This window comes from Carettochelys insculpta, chromosome 2 (genome assembly GCF_033958435.1).
Source record: "Carettochelys insculpta isolate YL-2023 chromosome 2, ASM3395843v1, whole genome shotgun sequence".
NCBI classification, from domain to species: Eukaryota; Metazoa; Chordata; order Testudines; family Carettochelyidae; genus Carettochelys; species Carettochelys insculpta.
Genome location: NC_134138.1, coordinates 51,278,716 through 51,304,286, shown reverse-complemented (window position 1 = coordinate 51,304,286; position 25,571 = coordinate 51,278,716). Strand labels below are relative to the sequence as shown.

At 44.5% G+C, this 25,571-nt stretch overlaps 1 long non-coding RNA gene across 1 annotated transcript in view; it reads left to right on the top strand.

Moving 5' to 3' along the window:
* Nucleotides 1–25,571, top strand: part of LOC142008504 (uncharacterized) — a 71,858-nt gene that overhangs the window by 25,248 nt on the left and 21,039 nt on the right. The window contains exons 2-4 of the long non-coding RNA XR_012644168.1: nt 10,360–10,679; nt 18,301–18,399; nt 20,576–20,767. This is a non-coding gene — a long non-coding RNA (uncharacterized LOC142008504). The remainder of the gene's footprint in view (nt 1–10,359; nt 10,680–18,300; nt 18,400–20,575; nt 20,768–25,571) is intronic.

Genomic DNA, 25,571 nt, shown 5'->3' with positions numbered 1-25,571 from the left:
CGAGCTGGGGAACAGTAGGAATGGTGGGGTAGAAGGGGAGACCTACAGGATAAGGAGACTGTGCTGCATCATCAGGAAGAGTTCCAGCTGGTAGAGCAGGAGGTTGCCATGGTGAAGCTGTGGAATTGGAGCAGCTGCTCTGGGGTCAGCAGGCTCATGGGAGGGTAAGGTTTGAAGAGGAAGTGCTTGTTCTTAAGATTTCTTGAACTGTTCTGTGCAGGTACTTTACCCAGCTGCAGAGTTCCTCTGGATCCCGAAGGAATAGCCTTGGTGGCAATTTAGAAGGCCTGGCCGAGGGCAGGTGGGCTTGTGTTGCAGGGTTGTCTGTCTGTGGGATGAAGGTTCCTTAGATTGTATGTGTGAAATAGCTGTAGGATGACTTCCAGCACAGCTTTGAAAAGACGGGTGTCTCAGTCCATCCTCCTGGATTTTAAATTTTATAACCCATTAGTTCCATTTCCTTCTGCTCTTATCCCCGACTTACACCTGAGTTTCATGGGACTACATGCTCTGTGGCTCACTACGTACATCTGCTGGGGAAGTAGGCTGCGGAGAACTGGTTGTAGCACTAGGTCTCTTTGGCAGGATGTGTATGGAAGGGAGGCTTGTGACAAGTGGGGTGAAGGTCTCTGCAGAGGAAGGAATGGAGGAGGCTCCGTTCCTTCCCTTTCCATACTCATCCGGCGTGGCCCGTGTAAAGGCCAGGCAGAACTGCAGTCCTTCCTCATGTTTAATCTAAAGCGGTTGTAGCACGGTTTTTGTGCCACTTGCAATACGTTTATTTATTATGTTGCCCACAGCATTGTTTAACACTTAGAAGAAGGAAAGGGAAGCCATAATGCTGGGTTACTCTTTGTTTATGGTTCATATATATTTTATGCAAAGAAGAGCATTGTGCGATAAATAAAGATGCAGGTCTAGTGAAAATAACAGGTCATAGAGACCCAGTTTTTAATGTTGCATCTAAGGGAAGAACCTCCATTAAAAATGTTATGAATCCTAGGTCAGATCTTGCCCTGCTTGGGATTTACCTGCAGATGTCTAGTAACTGATTGTTGCATTACTCCCCCATCAGATGTTTTCTATCAAATGCCTACACAACTTTTGGGTTCTCAAAATAATAAATAAAAAGTGTTTCTCTGCCACAATTTGCCCATCAGTAATATTGCAATAATAATATCAATCTACCCACCAGGATTGTGGACAAGACTGGTTAGTGTGTAACATGCTTTTGTGATGACCAGCATAATATATATGCTAAGCATTGTTGTTGTGGTATTGTTCTTACTTTCTCCCTCAGTTCTGGATGAATATCTTTCCCTGTCTATTTATTTTTGAATCCTGTCAGTGATCCCACTAACTACAAGAGCTCCCTGTGGACTTGCTGCAAAATCTGTCAGGAAGCCTTCTCTTTGGTTGTGTCTATAGTGATGGAGTCATGTAGAGCATAGGTATACATGAAATTCCACCCAATGTTGTATTTTGACTCTGTAAAGTCTTTAGTGGCCTGATGAGTGATCTACAGGTCTACTCCAGTCCCTGTCCCTTCATAGTACCCTGTTCACAAATTCTCTGCAATGACTCCAGGATCTCATTCTTGAATGGTAACAGGTAATTTAGATCCCATCATTCTGGATGTGTAGTTGGGATTATGTTTTTCAAGTTGCATTACTTTGTATTTGTCAACATTGATTTTCATTTGCCATTTAAATCTACACAGACACAGACACACCCCTAGAACCCCAACCAGGTTTATTCTACTACCCAAGATCCCTAAACCTGGGAATCCTGGACACCCCATCATTTCAGGCATTGGCTCTCTCACCGCAGGATTGTCTGGATATGTGGACTGTCTACTCCGACCCTATGCTACCAGCACTCCCAGCTTTCTTCAAGATACTACCGACTTCCTTTGGAAACTACAGTTCATCGGTGACCTTTCTGAAAACGCGATCTTGGCCACCATGTATGTAGAAGCCCTTACACCAATATCCCACATGAAGATGGACTTGAAGCTGTTAGAAACATTATCCCTGATGAGACCAAGGCACAAATGGTGGTGGAGCTTTGTGACTTTGTCCTCATCCACAACTATTTCAGATTTAAGGACAATTTATACGTTCCAATCAGTGGCACTGCTATGGAAACCCGCATGGTCCCACAGTATGCCAACATTTTTATAGCTGACCTGGAATGTTTCCTCAGCACTCGTCCCCTAGTGCCCTTCCTCTACTTGCACTACATTGATGACATCTTTATCATCTGGACCCCTGGGAAAGAGGGTCTTGAAGAGTTCCACTATGATTTCAACAGTTTCCACCCCAACATCAACCTCAGCCTGGACCCGTCTACACAAGAGATCTACTTCCTGGACACTAGTGTGCAAATAAGTGATAGGCACATCAATACCACCATAAACTGGAAACCCACAGACTGCTATGCTTGCCTACATGCTTCCAACTTCTTTCCAGGGCATACTACACAATCCATTGTATACAGCCAGGCACTAAGGCACAACCGCATTTTCTCCAGTCCCTCAAACAGAGACAATCATCTACAAGACCTTAACCAAGCTTTCCTGAAACTACAATGCCCACCTAAGGAAGTGAAGAAACAGATTGACAGAGCCAGACGTGTACCCAGAAGCCACCTGCCGTAAGACAGACCCAACAAGAAAAACAAGAGAACATCACTGGCCGTCTCATACAGCCTCCAGCTGAAGCCTTTCCAGTGCATCCTCAGTGATCTACAACCCACCCCGGACAACAATACTTCACTCTCACAGACCTGGGGAGCCAGTCCACCTTGGGAGCCAGGCCTGTCCTTGCCTATAGACAGGCTGCCAAAACTTAAACAAATTCTCACCAGCAACTATAGATCACAACACAGTAACTGGAACCAATCCCTGCAGCAAACCTTGATACCAACTCTGCTCACATATCTATACCAGCAATATCATCGCAGGACCTAAGCACATCACCCACACCATCAGGGGTTCTTTCACCTGCACATCTGCTAATATAATATATGCCATCATGTGCCAGCAATGCCCCACTGCAATTTCCGGTGGCCAAACTGAACAGTCTCTATGTGAAAGAATAAATGGACATAAATCTGACATCAGGAACAGTAACATACAAAAACCTGTAGGAGAATATTTCAGTGTACCTGGACACTCAGTAACAGATTTAAAAGTAGCAGGCCTACAACAAAAAAAACTTCAAAAATGAACTCCAGAGAGAGACTTCAGAACTGCAATTCATGTGCAAATTTGTCTCCATCAACCAAGGATCGTACAGAGACTGGGAATGGTTGGCCAACTACAAAAGCAGTTTCTCCACTCTTGACATTCACACCTCCACATTAACTACTGGTAATAGGCGACATCCTCTGTGATTGAAAAGACCTTATCAACTCTGCCTCTCCCTTGATGGAGACTCGCTCTTTAAACCCTCTTCTGAAATCCCGCACTCATGCATCTGACAAAGCGGGTCTTTGACCAGGAAAGCTTATGCTCCAAAATATCTGTTAGTGTATAAGGCGCCACAGGACTTTTCGTTGTATTTACCATTTTGTTGCCCGTCACCCAGTTTTGTGAGATCTCTTTATAACTCTTTTCAGTCTGCTTTGGACTTAACTATCTCGAGTAACTTTATGTCAGCTGCAAATTTTGCCCCTTTAGTGTTTACTCCTTTTTCCAGATCATTTACGAATATGTTGGATAGCATTGCTCCCAGTACGTATCTCTGGGGGACATTAGTTATATTTCTGCATTGTGAAAACTGGCCATTTATTATTAGTTTTTCTTTTCTCACTTATAACCAATGAATGATCCATGAGAGAAACGTCCCTCTTATCCAGTGACTTCTTAGTTTGCTTTGACACAGAACCTTTTCAAAGTTTTTCTGAAAATCCAGGTACACTGTACCAGCTGAAATAACTTTTTTCCACATATTTGTTGACCCTCTTTAAATAGTTCTTGTAGATTGGCGAGGAATGTTTTCCCTGTGCAAACTTGCCACTTAAAAGCAAAGTCATGGCATGAGGCTTGGTTAAACTGAAACAGCAATCTGGCTATTGGTTGAAAGGCTGATGCTTAATTTACTAAACCCTATGATCCTTTGGCTTTCAGTCTGCCACTGAAGAAGATTAAGTACTGCAGCCCATATCCAAGTGTTACAAGTCTATATTAGGTACCAGACTAAACCAAAATACAAAACATTAAATAAGATTAAAATTATTGTGAGCCCTGTCATGGATTTTCTGACATGGCTGCATCAGCAGAAAGTGTGAAACAAGAGCTGCCACATTCTGAAAGAGCTGTGCCTTTGAAAAATATTAGCACATATTTTCTTCAGTGGCTATTCCCCTGTCCCCAACTTTTCCAGAGCTCAGTGTGAAACATTAGCAGCATGTCTCTAATTAAATTAAGTGGATGTCACAAAGGTAAAAAGTCATGAACCTACTTACAAAAAGTAAGGCTGGATTTCCAACCTGAGGCAGTAGGACATTTTAGCACATTCCCAGAGGTAGACTTGCAAATATTGGGTGTGCCTGAACAAATTAGGTTGACAGGCTCTATGCAAATGCAGAGAGCTGAAAACAAAATCTTTTGCAAACAAAATACAAGCATGGCATAGCAGGCCCTGGAGTTAATATTTACTGAGCTCCATGTGATTGGACTATGACTTTGTAAACCCAACTTAACGACATGTAACTCAGACTTGGACAGAAGGCGCAGTCTCTTCAATATTCTTGTGTGTCATTTCTTTATCGGAGTAGGAATCTTCCAAATCTTTTGAATGTACTAGCGATTGTCAGAGTATAATTGATCAAGACTGCAGACAACTGAGTCACACGCGTGCTGAATTAGAGGAGCTGACATTGCTGAGCTGCTCAGACTATTCTTCAGGGTGCATTTCTTGCCACAACTAGTTGATCTTTGATTACTTCTTTCTGCTGCATGAATGCTGAAAGGCTGGAATAGACATGGGAAAGGACAGAGTTGCGTTAGAATCCTAGGGTAGTACTTGATTGCGATCCCCTTCATTTTAGATAACAGCACAGTGGCAGTATAAGTTCCCAAAAAAATGCTTTGGATCTCAGCCTGCAGTAATTTCTTGTTGGCGTATGCTCAGTAGCAAGATTCAGGTATTCTGTGGACCATCACACAAAGCTGAGCAGAGGAGGCCTATGGAGCACAAGGCAAAGAAAACAGTCATGGTCTGAAGCAAAGCCTCGTGATCCCTTTAACAAATCACACATCTTTGACATTCTGTCACTTGTTTTAAGGTGCAGCTTCTTTTTCCTTTACACTGATTCTGCATCTACACTTGCAAGTACATTCAGAAAATCCGCCTGTCTTTCAAAAGTACGCAGGGAGGGGGACTGATCACCACCCCCAGCGGCACCACCCGGGGCCCAGAGCAGGAGGGCATGATGGGAGGGCAGCGAGGATGATGCCACCTGTTGCCTGGCAGAGCGGTGCCTCTGCATGGAGGAGGCACACGTTGTGGGGCAGAAGGCCACATGAGATGACCTGCTGGGCCACCAGCAGGAGATGACTAGAGTCCTGCAGGAGCACCTGGGCTCTGTCCTGCCTGCTTCCCCACCTGCCCCTCACCAAGCCCTCCTCTGCCCCTACTCCCACCCCCATTCCCCCTGCCAAGTCCATCCCTGCCCCCAACCCCTGCCAAATCCACCCCTGTCCCCACCCCCCACTGGACAACCCCAGGGCCCTACTTCCCCGTGCTGCCTGCCCCTTCCCAGGCCTGCCAGGGAACCCAGACCAGAGGTGGGAGGGGATCCCAGGGCTGATGGGGCTTGTGACCATCCACCCCCACCCTGGAGTAGCACCTCCCTCCCCACAGGCTGAGGTTCCCTCTCCCACCAGATTGAGGTCCACCCCATTTGATTGCCACCCCTGGTTGATTGCCTGGTTTGATTGCCTCCCCCTTGCCCGGCTCCCCCATTGTACATACTTTGCCCCCACTCCCTGCTGTAGCCAGCTTTATTGTTATATTGTTAGACAACAAAAGTTGATAGTGATAGTTAAAGTTTTATTTTTGCACCACCCCTGTGTCCCATGCACTTGTTGTGGGGACGGTGGGGGCGTGGATGTGTGTGGGGGGGGGATGCAGTCAGAGGATGGTGAGGGGTGTACGTGCCTGGGGGGGCCTGTGTGGGGTGCTTTGGGTGCAGGTCACTGTGGCCCATGTGCAAAGGCCTCACAGAGGGCCTCCCTAATGTGGGTCCCTTCCCAGTGGGCCCGGTGGCTTGGAGTGGGGGCTGGCTGTTCGAACCTGAGGGTGGACTCAGCCGCCCACTGCAAAGGGAATGCCTAATGTTGTGGAGGATGCAGCAGGTGTCCACCACCTGTGGGACATTCTGCAGGTTGATCTCCAGGCATACTAAGAGGTATCACAACCAGCCCTTTAGGCACCCAAAGGCCTGCTCCACCACATGGCAGGCCTGGGTCAGGTGTGTTTTTTAACAGATCCTGGGTAGAGTCAGGGTGGCTGGTATAGATCCACATTAACCAGAGCTGCAGGGGTAGGTGGCATCCTCCACCATGGAGAGGGACATGGTGATGTCCCTGACCTGGTGCTCCTGTGGTGGGACATATGTCCCAGCCTCCTTTCGGCGGCAGAGGCTGGCATTCCAGAACACCTGGGCATTGTGTGTTCAGCCCACCCAGCCCACATAAGTGTCCCAGGTCTACCAATGATTGGAGTGCTACCAAGTGGTAGCCCTTGTGATTTATGTAAGTGCCAGTGCTATGTTTTGGGCTGTGAATGGGGATGTGTGTCCTATCCAAGGCACCAAAGCAGTTCAGGGAGCTGAGCACTGCTAGTCCCATGACTGCTGCATCCACATCCGCTACGTGGATGACCCTGTGCAGCAGCATGGCATTGATGGGCGCATGGCCTGCATGGGAGGAAGGGCATGCACTCTTGTGAGGGTGTGATGGGGTTTGCCTGGCCCCCTCTCTGTGCCCCCTCCTTGACCCAATCCCCATACTGTCTCCCTGTGCCCCCTCCCTGGACCCCCACATGCCACCAGCTGCCAAGGGTCCCCCTTGCCCAGGGGCCCACCTCCCCTCCCTGTGGTGGGTATGTGCCCCAAACATGCCTTATCTCCATGGTGACAGCCCCACCGGTGGCCTTGCCAGCTTGAATTCGTGCTCCCACTGGCCCGTAACCAGCCAGGGTGGCCAGATTCCAGATGGAAGTGGCCACTTATTTTTCGAGGGGAAGGATGGGCCTCATACACGTGTGCCGGTGTCTCAGGGTTGGGGGAGGGCCAGTGGCAGAGCTCTTCAAAGGTCTTCCTACTCATGCAGAAATTCTGTACCCACTTGGCTTTGTCCCAGTCCCCAGCACCAGCTGCTGCCACCAGTCTGTGCTGCTGGGTTGGGCTCCAGAGAGAGCAGAGCACTCAGGCTCGAGGGGCGCCAGCGGGATCCCAGCTCAAGGGGCTCCAGAGTCCCAGCGAGGGGGGATCACCCCCAGGAGGGGGTGGAGGGAGGCAGTGGCACCGTGGTGAGTGGCTGAGCATGGTGTCGAGGATGACCAGCTCGATGAGGAGGAGCTGCTGCTGGACATCCACATCAACTGGCTTCCAGGCACCTTCAGACTTTGCGGGGCTTGTGACCGCTCTGAAGGACTTCGCGTGTGCAGGGTGAGGGGCCCTTTAAGAGAGTTGCTGGGTGTGGGGCCCGGCAGGGCTTGTCCACCATGTGATCCCATCTGCAGTATTTCCTGGCCTGTTCTTTTGAAAGGCACCTGTAGCTGTGTGGGCGCTCTCTTTCGAAAGAGTGGATCGCAGTCTCGGTCTCCTTTTTGTGTGTAGATGCGCCCGTTCAAAAGGCCATCTTTCAAAGGGTGGCTTGTGAAAGCACACGGCAGTGTAGACCTAGACTGAATGTTACAGTCCTTTCTGAGTGACCATTCCAGCTGCCCTGTGCACCCAGATCTTCCCAGGCACTGCTTTGGTTTATGCATGCTCCCCCCAAGAGTTTCACCTCAGAGGATACTTTGGGCTCTGACTTAATTCTGCAGGGATTGCATGACTGGTAATGCAAAGCCTGCAGGATTTGCCAAGGAATTTCTTAATCGCAGAAACTTCAATCCTTAAAGCCTCCAGAGGTCACCAATCTATTTGTAAAACAACAATAGCTGATGTGCTGTCCCTGAAAGTCCACACAGTCCGCTCCTGAGAGTCTTTAGACTCAGTCCTTTGTTTTTGCATCATCCATTCTGAATAGATAGAGAATCTTCAATATATCTGAATAAAAAAAAAAAGGACCTCCTTCAGTTTTTCTTTTGTCTCAGAGTAACTGGCCATGGAGAAGGCGCCAGAGCATATCCTGCCTGCAGGTGAGGTTTTTGGGTCTCTGACCAGCTTCAGGACGTCTGTCCAAGGTTAGCTGAGAAGGCTCAGCCTCCCTCCAGTCCAAAGTGAGAAACCGGTTTCTTTCAGCCTGGACATTCTTTGTGGCAAAACCACTGTTCTAAGGGTGGACCCTTTTGACTGGAAGACAATCATAGCTGACTATTTTTGTGTTTGTCCTCCAAGGAGGTATCAAGCATTGCAATATGCTGCCCCCCATCCCAGGTCTGTTTGTAATATGTGTAGGCAGTAACAGTTACATAAGCAGAATATAGCCTATGAAACTGTGGATTCCAATGTCAGCTGAAGGTCACAATTGGATACCTACACATACAGCTGTTACACCAATCGGTCACAGCTTATAAGCACATTATAATGGGTGGCCCTGTTGAATGATCTGTGCGAAAGAATTTTCCTTCCCCCAAACATCCACACTCATGTGTCTACAAATTCTGTGCATAGGAAATGTTTACGCCACACAAAAAGTGTGTGTTTTAACTTGGACCAGCAAACTAGGGCTAAAATAGCAGTGAAGACATGTCAAAGTGGGTTGGGAGCTCAAATTCAACCCCAGGCTCTCCTCTAGGCTTTAACTGGAGCTAATAATTCGCATAAAAAGCTGAGGGGCTTTGTCTGTATTAAAGTGAAATTAAATCTGAATTGGCTAACATGGGCTAGCTAACTCAAGGTAAGAATACACCATCTTTGAAGTGCAGACTTACCCACAGACAGCATTACTAAACAGAGATTCCAGAATTATTTTAGAAAAAGATGCATCAAACATTATAGCTGTGGCCACACTAGCCCCCTCCTTCTGGAAGGGGTATGTTAATGAGGGATTTTGGAAGATGCTAATGAGGCCCTGACATGAATATGCAGCTCTCCATTAGCATAATGGTGGCCGCACATGAGTCAAAAGTACCATTTTGGTTTTAGGAAGAAGGGGCTTTCAAAATCCGGGGGTCCTTTCGAAAGGCACCCAGCTACATGGGCGGAGGTGTTTCGGAAGCAGAACTTTCGAATCAAGCGCGGCCGCCTTTGCGCTAATGAGGTGCTGCATATTCATGTCTTCGAAAATCCCTCATTAACACACCCCTTCCAAAAGGAGGAGGCTAGTGTGGCCACAGCCTATGAGTTAAACTGGAAAATACCTATTTTCCTCCCAAGGGCCTTTGAATTTCCTTTCTGTGACTGTGTGTTTTCTTTTATGCATTTTCTTTTGGTTAATAGTCTAATAAAGCAGTTTGCCAACTGAAATAATTTTAGAAATAGGAAACTTCACATGAATAATAGAAAATATTTGTGTGAAGAGAATTTTGAGCTCATAAATGGAAGATATGCACAATGAAAAGAGGATTTTAAGAATTATGCTTATCCAGTTAGAGAACACAGACATATGCGACCAGTGTGTCCCAGCAGAATGAACTCAACACAGATTTTACATATCAAATATTGTTGATAAACTGCTTGTCAATCAAAAAAGGCAAGTAACTTACATTAATGAATAACTCCCAGAAAATTGCAAGTAACGCCATGAGAATTCTCAAATAGATGTCAGATTTATATGAACATTCATTATTTGTTCATTTCTGGTAAGAAAGAGAGCAGAAGAATCAGTCTGAACAGGAATTTATAATCTATACATTCATCATAGACCTCTGCTCACATGGAGTAAACTTTGGACCTTGGTGCTAAAACCAAAGGGCCCTGCCACTTGAAATAAAGGTGAATCTCTATAGTTTAAGTGCGTTCACAAATACTTATTTGCAGGCAGTCTTACATAGCTCTAAATGTAACCGATAGTGTTTAACATGCATATGCATCTGACTGGATTTATATTTTATGCAGGTACCTAAGCCCCTACCTTATAAAATGCTTTGACCTTTCCTATGTTTTCCCATAATATCTCTGAGATATTTCATGTCTTGAAGACTTTGTTGTTTGTTTGTTTGTTTGTTTTCCTTGCAGGGTAGTCTTGTTATACAGGTGAGCATTTAGCTTGGCAGCTAGCTGCAGCAACATCTATAGATAGTAACATCAGCATCTGATACATTGAAGATTCTCCATCTGTTCAGAAGGGGTGACGAAGCTGGTCTTTGCCCACGAAAGCTTATGCTCCAAAATATCTGTTAGTCTATAACGTGCCACAGGACTTCTTGTTGTTTTTGAAGATACAGACTAACACAGCTACCTCCTGATTCAAGTCTTTATGGAAACCAAAACTGGATGATCCCAGAAGCCATGTTGATATGTGGTGCCACCTAGAGGACGAAGAGCAGCTAAAGTTGGTATGTAAATATTCGATTGTTTTTCACTGACATATACTAATTGGCTGAAATTTTTTGAGAACCAACCATTATGGTGAATCTCATGACTCGACACTTTTTAAAAAAAGTTTCAAAAAAGTCAAACTGGAAAGTTAGGAGGGGTTTGGAGTCAAAATTTACTTTATTTTGAACATTTGGTAAACTTAGACTGGAAATCTAAATAACATGTCTTGAATGATCCAAAACCATTATTTTTGTACAGTTTTTGGTTCAGGCAAATTTTCAAGACTTTAACTTTTTATTGTGATTGGAGACAGGGAATATTTTTTGATATGAAAAATAATTGGTACAGAATTAAGGATTAACGTCATGATCCTTTTTCATGAGGACAATAGTTCAGTAAGCTTCCGTGTTCCATGAGTTCCCATGATCTGAGTTTGCTGTTTTTAAATATCATCCGTAGGCAAACAGTGCTTTGATTAACACATACTTTTAAAATGGAAACTGACCTTCTGGTCTATTTCAAAGCCTACCTGAACTCAGAGACGACAATTGCCCTAGAAACTCAGCAAATTAAAACAAAAGAGATCCATGTATTTTGAGATCAATGTGTATCCAAGGCTGAGTACAATATCCGAAGTCAATGTGTCTATCATAAGATTGTAGCCTGGGTATCTTTATTTAGACCTCATCTAGAGGCAGTTCATCACCAAGATGATGATCATTGACTGTTTGAGAAGACTGGGTGTGTACCCAACCTGATCTATCTGGTGTCCTTGTTTGCACTTTGAGTAGGGGTGAAAAGGTAAGAATCAGTGCATTAGCTATGATCTGGTTCCAGTTACTTATTCTTTCCCTTAATAAAGCAATAGGTGGGCACTCGTTTGTAATACAAACAATCTGAAATGGGTTAAGGGCAAAGTATCATTGTTAATGTTTGTTATGATAATATGTCTAGGCCACAATCAAAATCAGGTGTTCACTGCAGTAGGCACTACACAAACATGTAGCAAGAGACGGTCCCCTGCCCTGAAGAGCTTACAGCATAGCTAGTACTGTACAGTAGAGAGGAAGGAGAGAGGCTAATCTCAGTGGTGGCAGATGATAGAACAAGAAGCAATGGTTTCAAGTTGTAGTGGCGGAGACCTAGGTTGGATGTTAGGAAAAAAACATTTCACTAGGAGAGTGGTGAAGCCCTGGAATGGGATACCTAGGGAGGTGGTAGAATCTGGGGAGATTTTGCAGGCAATGCTTAACAAAATCCGAGCTGGAATGATTTAGTTGCGGGTGGTCCTACTTTGAGCAGGGGTCAGATTAGATGACTTCCTGAGGCCTCTTCCAACCCTAATCTTCTATGATTTGAAATCATCAGGGCTTTTTCTCTCCTTTATTCCTGACTTACCTCTAACAGGAGCAGCAGCTCCCTAAGTATAAATGATCACTGCAAGTGCGGTCTGTGTTAATCTGCTTGTTTTGAGGATTTTATTTTAAACATAGATTTGTACCGAGTGCTTGATGGTACACATGCAATGTAATGTAATTGTAATTTTTACTGTAATTCAAAACACATTCAAATGCTGATATAGCATAATCTTATTGCATATTCAATTACAGCTAATGGATATTTCTTCTATTTAGCTTACGACTTACATAATGAAATGGTGGGCCTGGGGAACTGGGACTACAAGATTGAGAGTCTTTTTTTTAATTTGGAGAAGGCAGAGCGAACTGAGTCATGTTAGATGTCAATTACAGGCTAACCATCACACCGTTCCCCCACACCTGCATCCCCACACACATACAGCTTTGTTAAGCTAAAATGTAAAATATCTTCCAAGGAAGTATCAAAGGAAGGGGTTAGCATAAACTGCCCCCCTTAGTCCATAAGAATGGATCCCAGAGAGGTTGGGGACAGAATTGTTTCACTTAGACAAGCAAACAGTGCAAAAGACATGCAAAGGTAAATGAAAAGAGAGCCAAGCACCTATGAACTGAAAAAATATATAAAATGCAGCAATGTGTATCACAGGCCTTATCTGAACTTGGAATTAACTCTGATATCGGGCCGTGGTGGTCTCCAACATATCCTGCTTCTAGTCAGGTTAGAAATACTTCATGAAGAGCCTCTTGCTGTGTTTCTGGAGACAATTAGGGTGCAAAATGAAAAATAAATATCATTTAGTTATTTCAAATTCAAAATGAAAAGCAAAAAATAATCTTGGATTTAAGATTTTGATAAAGACTCCCCTAGGTTTTTATTTTATCCAAATTACCTTGCTAATCTCTGCTGTGGGAGGCTGAATCACATGGTTGAGAAAAGCCCGCAGAACAGGGAAAAGAGCCATGAGTTCTAGTTAAAAATTCAAAGACCTATAATTGCAAGGATTTAGCCTCTGCAGACAGGTGAATCATACAGCAACCTGACCAGGGGCCAAGTGATGATTTTGCAAAAAACGTTCCCAAATTGTTTGAGAGTCACCTCTGAAAGGCCATGCACTTACATGGGTGCAAAAAATCACGCACATTTTTTCTGCGGAAACATCTAAATGCATTTTAAGTGTCTGACAACTGAGCACACACATCTTTCTTCAAGTAAACATAATGGATGAAATTGTGAGCAAGGGGGTGCAATAGATGATCCAGAAGCAAATTCCAACGTTTCCATGGGGTCTGTTTTCCAGCACGAGCACAGGTGTTTGCACCTGCAAAATCAGGCGAATGGACATGTTTTTGTGCATGTACAAAGGGAGGGTGTTGTTTGAATAGTAACCTCCTTCAGCATGGGAAACATAAACGTGGGATAAAGAGAAAAAGGAGTCACCACTAGCCAAGTGCCAGGAGCGTTTCAGTTTGCTGCATGTTAAAGAAATAAGCCGGTGAGGATTTCAGAAACAAACATAAGCTCGGTTTGTAGATCAAATTATTGTACCACAATATCTCATGTTAACTTACAGAGAGGGGGTAGAGCTAAATGGCTGACACAGTGAGGTACGGTGTCTAGTTTTACTCAATAGACCTCAGCGAATGGGGCTGTTGTGTAGTAACCAGATCAGAAAGTTCATTCAGGCTAAGACTCCAAAGGGATTTATTTAGAAGAAACCCTCTTGGTTTATCTAAAATGGGACTGTAGGTGGAGGTCAAAACTGTATAGCTCATTGGTCTGTTACTGTCACTTGCCCTCCTGCTGCAGTATGATTTTATCTGTGTGGTTGGGTGTGTGGGAGGGGACTATAGTTAGGTGGCGGTGTAGGGGGTTTGAGGGGCAGGCAGAATTCCTAGTGTAATGACTGGCACATGAAAATAAATCATTCTCAATCAGCTTGATAAGAGGCTACGCATTGGCCAGGTTTCATACACCTCTTTTTATATTTTAAACACAAACTGACCACTCCTTCCAGCTCTTTGGTTCAACACTTTACAGTTGAAATGGGCCGAAGCTTGGTTTCCTGTTCTGGCATTGCTGTGTTGCGTTTGCAAGTGTAACCATGAGCGAAGGGAGAGGCGAGGATGGGGGGCTGCTTCATAAGACCATTTGGGGCTTTAGCACGACAGCAACAATGGAGCAGGGCAAACAAGGAAGACGTCTGCCAAAAATTCCTAAAGCAGGTGGAGATGGCACGGAGACCTCGGTTTTTAAAAACCTGTGTCTCTTACATACCATATAGGCAGTGCAGGTACTTCAGGTCTGATTTCTTTTACCACTTTTACTGCTTGACAATATCTTAGTTTTATAGTTGAACACTGCAAGAAGCTTGCAGGGCTGCAGCGATCACCTTTGGCCCTGTGGGGCGCTGCTAGGGCGGCAGCTATCATCTGGCTGCAGTTTCTGCCGAAGAGGGTGTGACATTGCACCCACATTCTGTACGTGAACATGCCTAGGGGTATGAATCTACTCTAACTTGGAAGTCTCGCGCTCTCATCTGTTGTTAAATTCTAGATTTGTGTCCTGCAACACAGAGACTTTAACAACAGAGCAGAGTTAGAGTACGTATTCAGATTTGACACATTAACACGTGGTATGAACAGAGACACCAACTACCTCATGCATTATGACGACTGTTTCCCTTCCGTTGATGCTTGTAATGAGCTCAGAGAGGACAATTAGCATCCCCACCTCCCCAACACCTCACACCACCTTCCTTCTATCCTATTTGATTTGTCAGTTTTTATTGCAGTTTTTTTTTTCTTTTTGGTCTTCTGTACTTATAAATATCAGTCTTATTGGAAAAGAGACTGATCTGATGAAGTGGGTCTGTCCCACAAAAGCTTATCACTGAATTAATCATTTTGTTAGTCTTTAAAGTGCTACATTTCTGCTGCTCAGTATTTCCCTGACAGACGTCCTCCACGTAACGAACACAATCTGGCTTGTGCAAGAAAGAAAATTGTACCATTGACCAGGCAAGCTGGAAAGTGTTTCGAACAAAACAGATGAAATTCTGATGTTGAAATTAACAGAGACACTTCTGTCAATACTTGAGGTAGCAAAAAATCTCCCTTAGCACTCAGTAGTTGGAGCAATGCTATCATATAGCTATTACCAATAAAGCCAGGGTCTGACAGTTGCCTGTAATTGCTCGACTTTAACAAAGCATTCAACTCAGAGCAAAGCAGCACACAATACTCTTGCAGTGCAGGCAGCATGTGGGCATTCAGGCAGGTGTATATTTACGGAGCCAAATCTTGATCTGCACTGGAGTGTAGAGAATGATTTGGACCTAGCAGTGACTGCACAGAGGGTCGGACTATTTCGAACACTGCGCTCTCATTTCTGGCCTTTCAGTACCACAGAGCAGAACCCTTTCCAGTGGACGCTGGGGAATTTTGGCCTGTGCTGGAATATTATGCACAGAAAAGCTTTTAATAATGGACAGATGTGCATACGTGCATGTGCCTAAAGCAGCAGATAAACTATCAAAATCAGAGCCTGTCTTGGAGGAACACGCATTGCTGCTGACAATGCTGTGCACAATGGTTACATGTTGCTGTGACATCTGCTGAGCCACGCCCATTAGAATGATTTATCTCTGATTTCAATAGTCCAGGGGATTTCTGCCTTCTCTGGCTATCCAATGCAATCGTCAGTCTCCAGTAGCGTGCGCTTCGTGTGGATGACTGTAGGTGCGATAATAAAGCTTGGCTGTGCTACCCACTGGCTTGCGAATATGCCCTCTGTGACACCTGTATAATGCCCGCTAGCCTTCACAGCACAGATGCATACATTGCTTACCTTGAAAGCAGATGAATAAGAGGGGACACGATGAAAGTCTATCAAACGATAAATAGCACAATGAGGAGAGATCAGGAACTTCTGCTCTCTTTGTGTCACAGTGAGAAGCGAAACATTCAGGGAAGGGAAGTATCAACTGTATGGACTCAAGAGTTCCCATGTAAGGGTGAGAAGCTGAATATTCCTTATGCCCTCCCACCTGAGAACATTTGTGGCTCTCCCCATGACTCCCAGTGGCTTGTCCAAGAGAATGGCTGTACGCGGTTATAACTACCCTATCCTACAGTCTGAGGTGAATGCAAGCAGTGTTTCCTGTAGGCTGAGTCTATGGGAGGCCCAGGAGAGATTTAGGTGTCAGTCAGCTAATTAACAGAGTGCTTACAGCCACCCGCAGCTGGCAGCATGTGTTTCTATTAGCAATGCCCATCTGTACACATGGCTGGGTGCACATAAAATGTATTCTGCCCATGGAAAAAATAGAGGGAACACTGAATGCAATAGTAGAACATGAGTCCAACCCTTCATAAAATAGCATTGCAAAATATAATCAACAAATCCCATGAAGGATTGAGTAGGACACGGTCCCACCCCCTCCCGGCCCTCCCCCCTGAAAAAACCCCACAAAACGTTCAGGTCAAGAGTTCCTTGGTTGCTCAAGGTCTGAGGTAGCCTGTTCTGCAATTGGAAAGTCACTCTTTTCACAGAGGTGGATTACAATTTTGTAGTCCCTGCGCTGGAGCAAGTGGGAGTCTATCTCCACCTCTTCTGTCTATGGTCTGCTCCTCAACATACCCCTGGCACTTCTGCTGGTGAGTGGGGTCAGGGCACAGGCACAGGTGTTTGCTCCACTCCATCTGGTACACCTGCAAGGGCGTGGATGAAGCCCCCTTGCCCCAACATCCTTCCCCCGCAAGAGCACTGGATTAAAGGGCTAGACTGGCAACGTTGTGGGAGTGCACTAGGGGGTCTTGGATAGTGGTTGGTTTAACTTGGGTCTGCATGGTGTAGTCTAGAGCCCCATATTCAAGCCTGGATAAAACAACCCTTAATATAGAGTTAAGCGTCAGGATCAGATAGTTGCAGTCCCACTGACCCTGGATTTACACTGCAGTAGACAGATCTGAAGACTCATTCAGATCTTGGTTCTGAAAGTGTGTGAAGGCTTGAAGGTGTTCTTGCATCATTACCATTGGTTTGCATCCCGCATGAATCCCATATTCTCTCTTAGGGTAACTTTCTATGGGTCCTCCTGACGTTAGAATTCAAAATGTTCATGTTTTTCCTCAGAACTGCTTGTTAAACTGCCTGCAGTTATGTCCAGCTAAGCATCCCTGCTGTGCTTTGCTCAATGACTCATATACAATTCTAATTTGGCCACATAATTGTTAATTACATTTTGCAGGATTTCAGCCCCCACCAGGCTAATCTGATGGCATGGTTGACCTTTTTTCACTATTTCATTCCATCAGTACCATCTGCCCTAAAAGATAAAAATCCCACCACTTGTGTAATCCACGGTGTCCAGGTATGGTATCTGCAAGACCAGAGCTCAAGCCTTGAAGATAAACACAACCAGAATACATTTTCAACTGCATTTGCAGAGGGAAACCACAAGGTAGAGTTCACTTGAAACATTTATGATCTCATCACTTTGGCTGGCATTCCTCAGGTATCCAGCACAAAGTTAGAAATGACTGCATAGTGTCAATGCCTGGTTTCCTAGAGGGTAATTTATCTGTGGGTAGCTCCTACTGGCATCAGTGTGAATCAGTATTTTTTGTGCTGGAACTTGCTGGCACCGAGTACCAGCTTCTCGGCAGCCCCAGCCATAGGACTGGCTGCAGGGGATGAGGGCAGGGAGCCGGCTGAGTATTGGGACCCCCCTTTTTTTTTTTCAAAAGAGGCACTGGTGGGAATAATTCTCATGAACTATAGCTCAGGATCAGTTCTTTAAGTAAACCTATGCAGTGAGTATACTCTTCATTTCTCTCCCCTTCCATCCACACTCCCCTAACATCAGAGAGGTAGCCATGTTAGTCTGTAGCTTTGAGAACAACAAGAAGTCCTGTGGCACCTTATAGGCTAACAGGTATTTTGGAGCATAAGCTTTCATAGGCAAAGACCCGCTTCATCAGATGCATGAGTGGGACAGGGGTGGTGGTGGTTTCAGAGCAGTATTTAAAGAATGGGGTCCCAGAGAAAGGGAGGGCCAGAACTGACTAGGTCTATTCAGCAAGGTGGAAATGGTCCATCATCAATAGTAGGTATCAAAAGAGGAAAAAACAAGCTTACAAAGGCAGCTTCTCTGCCCTGGGTGTTAAGATCTCCCCCTTAGACTCGGACAATAGCTCATATCCCCCTGTCTGATCTGACTTGTTTTTTCCTTTTTTGCTTTTTCCTCTTTTTCCGCAGAGTTCTCTTCCTTTGAAATGTCTTGGAATACCCCAAGAGTGATTTGGGCATTGAAACATGGGGACAGTTGACCAAACAATGCAACACAGCATACCTGAGGTAAATAGCAATGTTCCTTTAAAACATTTATTTCCAGTTGCTTATGGGAGAACACAACCTATTTCATATGGTACGGCGGTTTACGTGACGCAGTTCTCGCCTGTGCAGGCAGAGTTTCCTGAGTTTCTGTAAAAAGCAGAATACATTATGGAGAATGTAGTATAAAACCACTTCACCCAAGCCTTCTGTGCTCCCTGCTCTTATTCACTTTGATTAGCGATGCATGTCAGAGACTATAGTATTGAACTTATATAGCAAAATAGATGCTGGAAAGGCACGAAGTCTAAATTCAGTGTGTGCCCCAGAACACTGGGCAGATGAATACAGACATTGTCTTGACAGGTGAGCCGTGCCTAGTGCTTACTGGTACTGTTGATCTCTCCACTGAGGAAGCAAGGTGGGACTGATTGTTGTTTGGACTTGTAAAGGTAACTAAAGGAAGAAGAGCTGGGCAGAGGCATTGTGGATAGCAGGTCATATGTTCTATTTAAATAACATCCATTAAGAAATCGTTACCGATCCATCCAAATCTTGAGGGGGTGCAGGGTGGAGGTTCTGCTCCCAAAAGCCCCTACTTGCGAGATGCTGAGGGTGGGATTCAGGAAAGGGACCTAGCTGCTGCTGCTGCAGTGCAGCCCATTTTAAGGCCTAGAAGAGCCAGGAATAACACTGTGATCTCCAGAGCTGCATTAGGTAGGTGAACACATCTGCCAAATCAAGCCCTGCCTGCGACTCAGGGGACTAAGCACTTGTCTTTCCCTGGTTCATGAATTGCTGTGGGGCTTAGGTGGGAGATGGGCAGCGGGTCCCACAGCCACCACAGGCCCAGGGGCAAGGGAAGAGCCTTGTGAGGAAGAGGCGGGGCCAAGAGCAGTCAGCTCTTAGCGCTGCCTGGAGCATGGCGCTGTCCCCACAACCTTCAGTGCCTCCACAACCTGGAGCACTGGAGTGATGCTCCTGGGGTGTTTCAAAGGGACCTAGAGCTCCTGGCCACCACTGCAGCTACTGCAGCGGTAGCAGCAGCTGGATATTCTGGGCTTCTTTGGAAGGCCAGGCCCCTACGTAGTTTCCCCCAGGCCCCCTTCCCCACTCCCATGGGCAGGCCTGGAGATAGGCACCCAGATGGCAAAAGGGAAGCCACAGTGGTATGTCCAGAGACTAAAACACAAGATGTGTCTGGGGAACTTTCACCCAGATAACTTAGATCCCAAAGGAGTTTAGGGACCCACAGCCTTTGGTGGGAGTTTTGTGGATCACAGCGCAGCCAAAACTGGGACTGAGGCACCCACAGTTGGAGTGCAGACACCTAAGTACTCTATGAATCCTGCCTAGCCTGAGTGCTTGTTGAGACCCTGCATTTCTTTGGTGGGGAGAGGGCGCTCTCGCAGAGCATCTTTTGTATATTGCAGGATCAGCTCCCAACTTATCGTTCAGCAAAAGATGCATCTCTGTCAGTTTCCTTTCCGGTTTAATTAGGCAACGTGTGCTAAGGATTGGTTAATAATGATTAGTGCCTGTGCACTACATAAGTGTTATGTTTGTATTATTTGTTGTTATTATTATGATGACTTAAAGGGTGTAGTCACTTGCATAATGTTAAACAATAGCCCCAGCAAATGTTCTTGAATAGGTCAGAGGATCTCTCAACCATTTATGAAGGCACTGGGCATTGCTTGTCTCCTCAGAGCTTTTTCTGGTGTGGGTATTAAATTGCATTTTCAAGACGACACCTACAAAGATGAGCTACTGATGCCTACTTAGCTTATCAATGCCAGGAGTCGTGAGTGTTCAGATTTGAGGCAGAACACACTGCAGTAATTGTGCATCTGTTGGTGACAAGTGTTACATTTGATCCTGCTGCCTCATGGAAAAGTATGTGAAATGCAGCCCCCTTCCCAGCTCCTTTAATTCCTCTCCAGGATATGTTCTCTTAGTTTGTTTTTAAAGGTCTGTATTCTGGGCCTTCAAAAGAAGAAATTTCATGGCGTGGCCCCTTTATTAACAACTTGAGCTAGTTGGGAACTGGGCTTTTGCTGACTATATTCCAATGAAAAAGTCTAACTGACAAAAAAAACAAACCTCATCTTTTTTTTTAACCTTAAAAAACAAAATATTTTGTACGAGAAATCTGTCATTTCACAGGAATTGCAGTTAATTTTCCTGTTTTTCTACATAGGCCCAACTCCCTGGTCACACTACACTTCCCATGGTGCAACACAGACTCCCTCCACAGTGCAAGGAAGATGGTTGTACTGTGAAAGTGCCTATTTTTATGGGGTCTCATAGCAGTCGTAGTCCAGCAGAAGAACTTGGAGCACAGAGGAGAATGAGAAACTAAACGAAAATTCCAGGGATGCACTGCATCAAGGTATCTAGATCGATATATTTTGATTTCATAGAATCATAGAGCTGGAAGGGACCTCAGGAGGTCATCAGGTCCAGCCCCCTACTTCAAGCAGGATCAACCCCAACTAAGTCATCCCAGCCAGGACTTTGCAAGGTAGGACTTAAAAACCTCTAGGGGTGGAGAATCCACCACCTCTCTAGGCAACATGTTCCAGTGCCTCACCACCCTCCTGGTGAAGTAGTTTTTCCTAATATCCAACCTACCCCTTTCCCTCTGTAACTTCAGACCATTGCTCCTTGTTCTGCCATCTGACACCACTGAGAACAGTTTCTCACCCTCCTCTTTAGAGCTCCCCTTCAGGAAGTTGAAGGCTGCTATTAAATTACAACTCAGCCTTCTATTCTGCAAACTAAACAAGCCCAAATCCCTCAGCCTCTCCTCATAGGTCACGTGCTCCAGCCCCTTAATCATTTTCATTGCCCTCCGCTGAATGTGCTCCAGCCTATCCACATCCTTCCTATACTAGGGGGCTCAAAACTGGATGCAGTACTCCAGATGGGGCCTCACCAGTGCTGAATAGAGGGGAACAACCGCTTCTGTAATCAGTTTACATGTTCATGTATTTTTAATATGATTAGTGGAAAACTCTATTTGCTATTGCAAAAAGTATAGGTGGAAAGATTTTGGCCAGGCATATTTATAATGTTTTCATCCCAAGCCTATCTGAGGATAGATCAAAGGAGAAAAGAGGAGTGTACATGGTCTAATACTTCGTGAACAAGAAGTCTTGTGGCACCTTATAGACTAACAGATATTTTGGAGCGTAAGCTTTCGTGTGCAAAGACTGATGAAGCGGGTCCTTGCCCACGAAAGCTTATGCTCCAAAATATCTGTTAGTCTATAAGGTGCCACAAGACTTGTTGTTCTCAAAGCTACAAAGTAACACAGCTACCTCTCTGATACTGGCCTAATACTGTCACTTGTTCTGGACTGTTAATTGTAATTTATTGTGTTCACATGATGAAAAACAGGGCTGGGAAGAAGTAATTTTTGGTCATAAGTGTAGAGCCTGCTAGGTATTTCTAGTGAACCAGCTGACATAACACTGCTAAAAATTCCCGTTCCTTGCAGCATGATTACTTATTAAAATCCAATTAGTCTTTGTGTTTAAGTCAATGAAGGAGACACTGCCAAGAACTTTCCTGAGCACAGAGTCATAATTGGCACCCCAGAATCAATTAAAGGATCATTTTCCAGCTGCTCTCCCCTGGCATTCCTGAGTAAGTAAATATAATTAATATAATTTATTAATATCTAATGGCAGAAAACAGGGTCAGGGAAAAAGAGAAACACTGAAGTTAAAGGTAGCAAAGATAGTATCACTGCAGATATTTAGTCATTTATTATATCTTTGTAGCATGCTAAGCACAATGGATCCCAGGGAGGTTTGAGCACTTTAAGTGCTATAATATGTAATATGATACATATAATGTACAAAACATCTTAAACAGTAGCAAGACCAGCAGCATGTTGATCACAAATTTCTATTTTGTTGTATAGAAAAGTTTGAAAATCAATTCTTGGATGGCATCTCTTCACCCTCTTGGATTTGTTGACTACCTCTATAGAAATAACAGAAGATTAATCCAGTTAAAGAAAAAATAGAAAGTAATATACCCCTCACTAATACATTAGTGAATCTGCACAAAGGTAGGACTCAGGAAGGCTTTGACAGGTGCCTGGACAATATGTGACTCATATTCACTATCACTTTCAGATTTGCTAGGTCCACAGCCAAGGTTTGTGAGTAATGCAACTAAAAAAAGTCTGAGATTTCTAATGCAGCCCTAAGGGGTCGAGAAATCTTCCAAAAGCCTGATCTGCAAGCCAAATCTCTCCAGTTAGGCAGGAATGGCTGTGTGGTTTAGAACAGGTTTTTAGCCTTATGTTTTTTGTCTAAAACCAGGAAATAATATGGAGGATTGGCTCTCTGTGATGTTCTTGCAGTCTGGTTTCACAAAGTGCTAAGTGTTCTCAACTTCTGTTAGCTAGGGGCACCATCCCACAAACTCTTACCCATGGAGTAGTCCCATGAGTAAGCCTTTGCTGTAGTGGCTAGGGGCATTTGCACCTTGTGAGATCAACCTTTCCTTAGTGTAGACTTGGAAGAGTTTACTCATTAGATACTTTCATTATCCAACTAACAGGAAAGAATTGAAAAATGTATTTTAAAATGATAAATTTTAAAGTTGGGGTGGTCAAAACTACATGCTGGAGAAGGAATCCTTATATTGTACCTTGGGATCATATGTACAATAATTAATTTTAGATCCACGTTTAAAATAATAAATATATTCAAAGCTAATTGCAGCAATAAATTATATCAGCAGAAGTATATGTAGGTAGTCTAAGAAAAGCAAAAAAAATCAAACCCTATATATATTGTATGTATTGTATGTATACGCTCAGACAATAATTCCTAAGTATTGGCTTCAAACCATAATAACTAACATTCCAAAAGGGCTGTGTGAATAAATGAATATTTGGGTCGAGTGCCTATCCAAAATTTGAAAAATATTTGGGTCAACCTGAAATAAAATGTCTCAAAATTGTCAACTTCAAACAGTTCAGTGAACCTGAAACAAAATGTTTCATTTCAGTTTAACATGTTTTTCAGCATTTTATTTCTTTTTTAAGTTAAAAAAATTGAGGGAAATGGGACATTGTTCCAAAACAAAAAGTGGAAATGTTTTATTTTGGCCCTGCCTCAAAATATCATTTCATTATTTTTTTTTTCCCCTGATTGAACCAGTTTTGGAAATGAAGCTGAATTTGTTTCAGTCAATCTGAATCTACATATTTTTGGCAAAAGAAAGTTTTGCACAAAAAATTCAGCCCAGGGGACCAAGGCTTTGCAGGATGAGGCCTACAGAAAAAGGCCCACTTGCCAAACCACACAGATGAAAAGCGGGATGCAGAGATAGACCTCGCTTGTGTGAGGCAGGATGCAGAGGGCCTTCTAGGAGGGTTAGTGGGACTCTGTCGCTAGGAAAGGTTGTGATCAGCTATCGCAGCTTGGGAATCAGCTCCCCTGCCATTAGCAAGAAGCTATGCAGGGGTGCACAGATGCTACTTTTTGGAGCAGTAAAAAGGAGCCTTGCTGAGCATGTTTTTGGCCTCCCATGGTTCATAGAGAGGGTGGTGATCCATTATTATCCATGTCAGCTGAAGGTAGAGCAAGAATTAATAGGTATGATCTGCAGCAAGAGAGATGTATATTAGATATTAGGAAAAACTTTGTAACTATAAGAGCAATTTAACTCTGGAATAGCCTTCCAGGGGAGGTTGTGCTTATACCTCAGCAATAAAGGTATTCAAACAGACTGGACAAAGATCTGCCAGTATAACCCCAGAGACCACCTACTAGGGTGAGTGACGACTCCACTCTACAGCCTTGGCTGAGAGCAAGCTGGCCCTATGCTCTCCCACATGAGCCAAGTGCCAGCTGGCTTTCAGCCAAGGCTGTAGAGCACAGCCTTCACTCACCCTAGCACAGGGGCTCAGTGCCTCTGGGGTTACATAGCTCCCTCATCTGAGGAAACATATTCTGAGCTCTTTCAGCATTTCATCATAGACAAGCCCTCACTTGCAACTGCCCACAGGGGGGCTCGAACCAGGGACCTCTAGCACTTAGTGCAGGCACCTCTACAGTTTGCACAAAAAGCTGCCTGCCTTTAAGCTGTAGAGGACCCCTGCTCTTTGTGAAGTGGTCTAGGTACTACTACATGGGACTGTGAACCACACCAGGTATGTGGGTTACACCAGGGATTTGGTCCTATCATAATGCAGGGGGCTGGACTGAATAACTTTTTGGGGTCTCTTCCCACCCTACCTTTCAGATTATATGACTATGCAGGCAGGATGGCTCGGGGCTGTTTACTCAGCAGCTGTTGCTCTGCTTCCTCATTAATGTATTTCAGACTTATGAGAGCAGTATTTCTCTCAGACTGATGCAAGGCAACAGTTGTGTTATACATTTGGGACACAGTGACTAGGGCAGCAAAGTCCCACATTTTGACGAAGAGCTTTGAGTGTTACCCACTCGTTCTTGAATGCTGGCATCTTGTGTGGCATGTTGTTCTTGACCGTGCATACCTGAAAATATGTTTATGGTCTCTTAGCCTCAGGACTGTGTTTGATATCACGTTAGCTGCTGGAAATGCTCTTACTGTTTGTTTCTGGGGGCAGGGAGGGGAAAGAATAATTTACAAGTTCTAGTCAACTTAAAAGTACTTTTTTCTGTTCTAAAATTCAAAGCTGCTTTAAGACACATAGCTCAGTGTCTCAGACCTTCTACCTGTGCCTTTTAAATGTGTTATTTTGTTGATACTGCTGGACTTTTCTGATCTCCTCCCTGGTGTCTTTTCTATCCTTACTGAAAAAATAAAATAAAATGAAATAAATCTGTCTCTCTGTATGTGGCTTTGCTGACATTTTATTAGAAGAATAACCCCTCCCCACCAGCGGTTAATATGATTGTATCATGAAGCACATGCACACGCTGGCTCGTGTCACTCAGTGTCGCCTTTATTCACTATTTATAGCAGCCATAGACAAGGCTAGAAACATTTTACCTCTCAGTATCCCACAGCGCCTCTTCAAATAGCCCCTTCAGTCAAGGGCTTGTAGACCAGCAGGTGCTCATAGAAAAGTTCAGGAATGATGCCAGAGCATCAGTCAGATTTTATAAAGGGGACAAAGAGAGAAAAAGGTATTTGTGGGGAACATCAACAGCCAAAATGCTGTTTCCACCATTTCAGAAGTA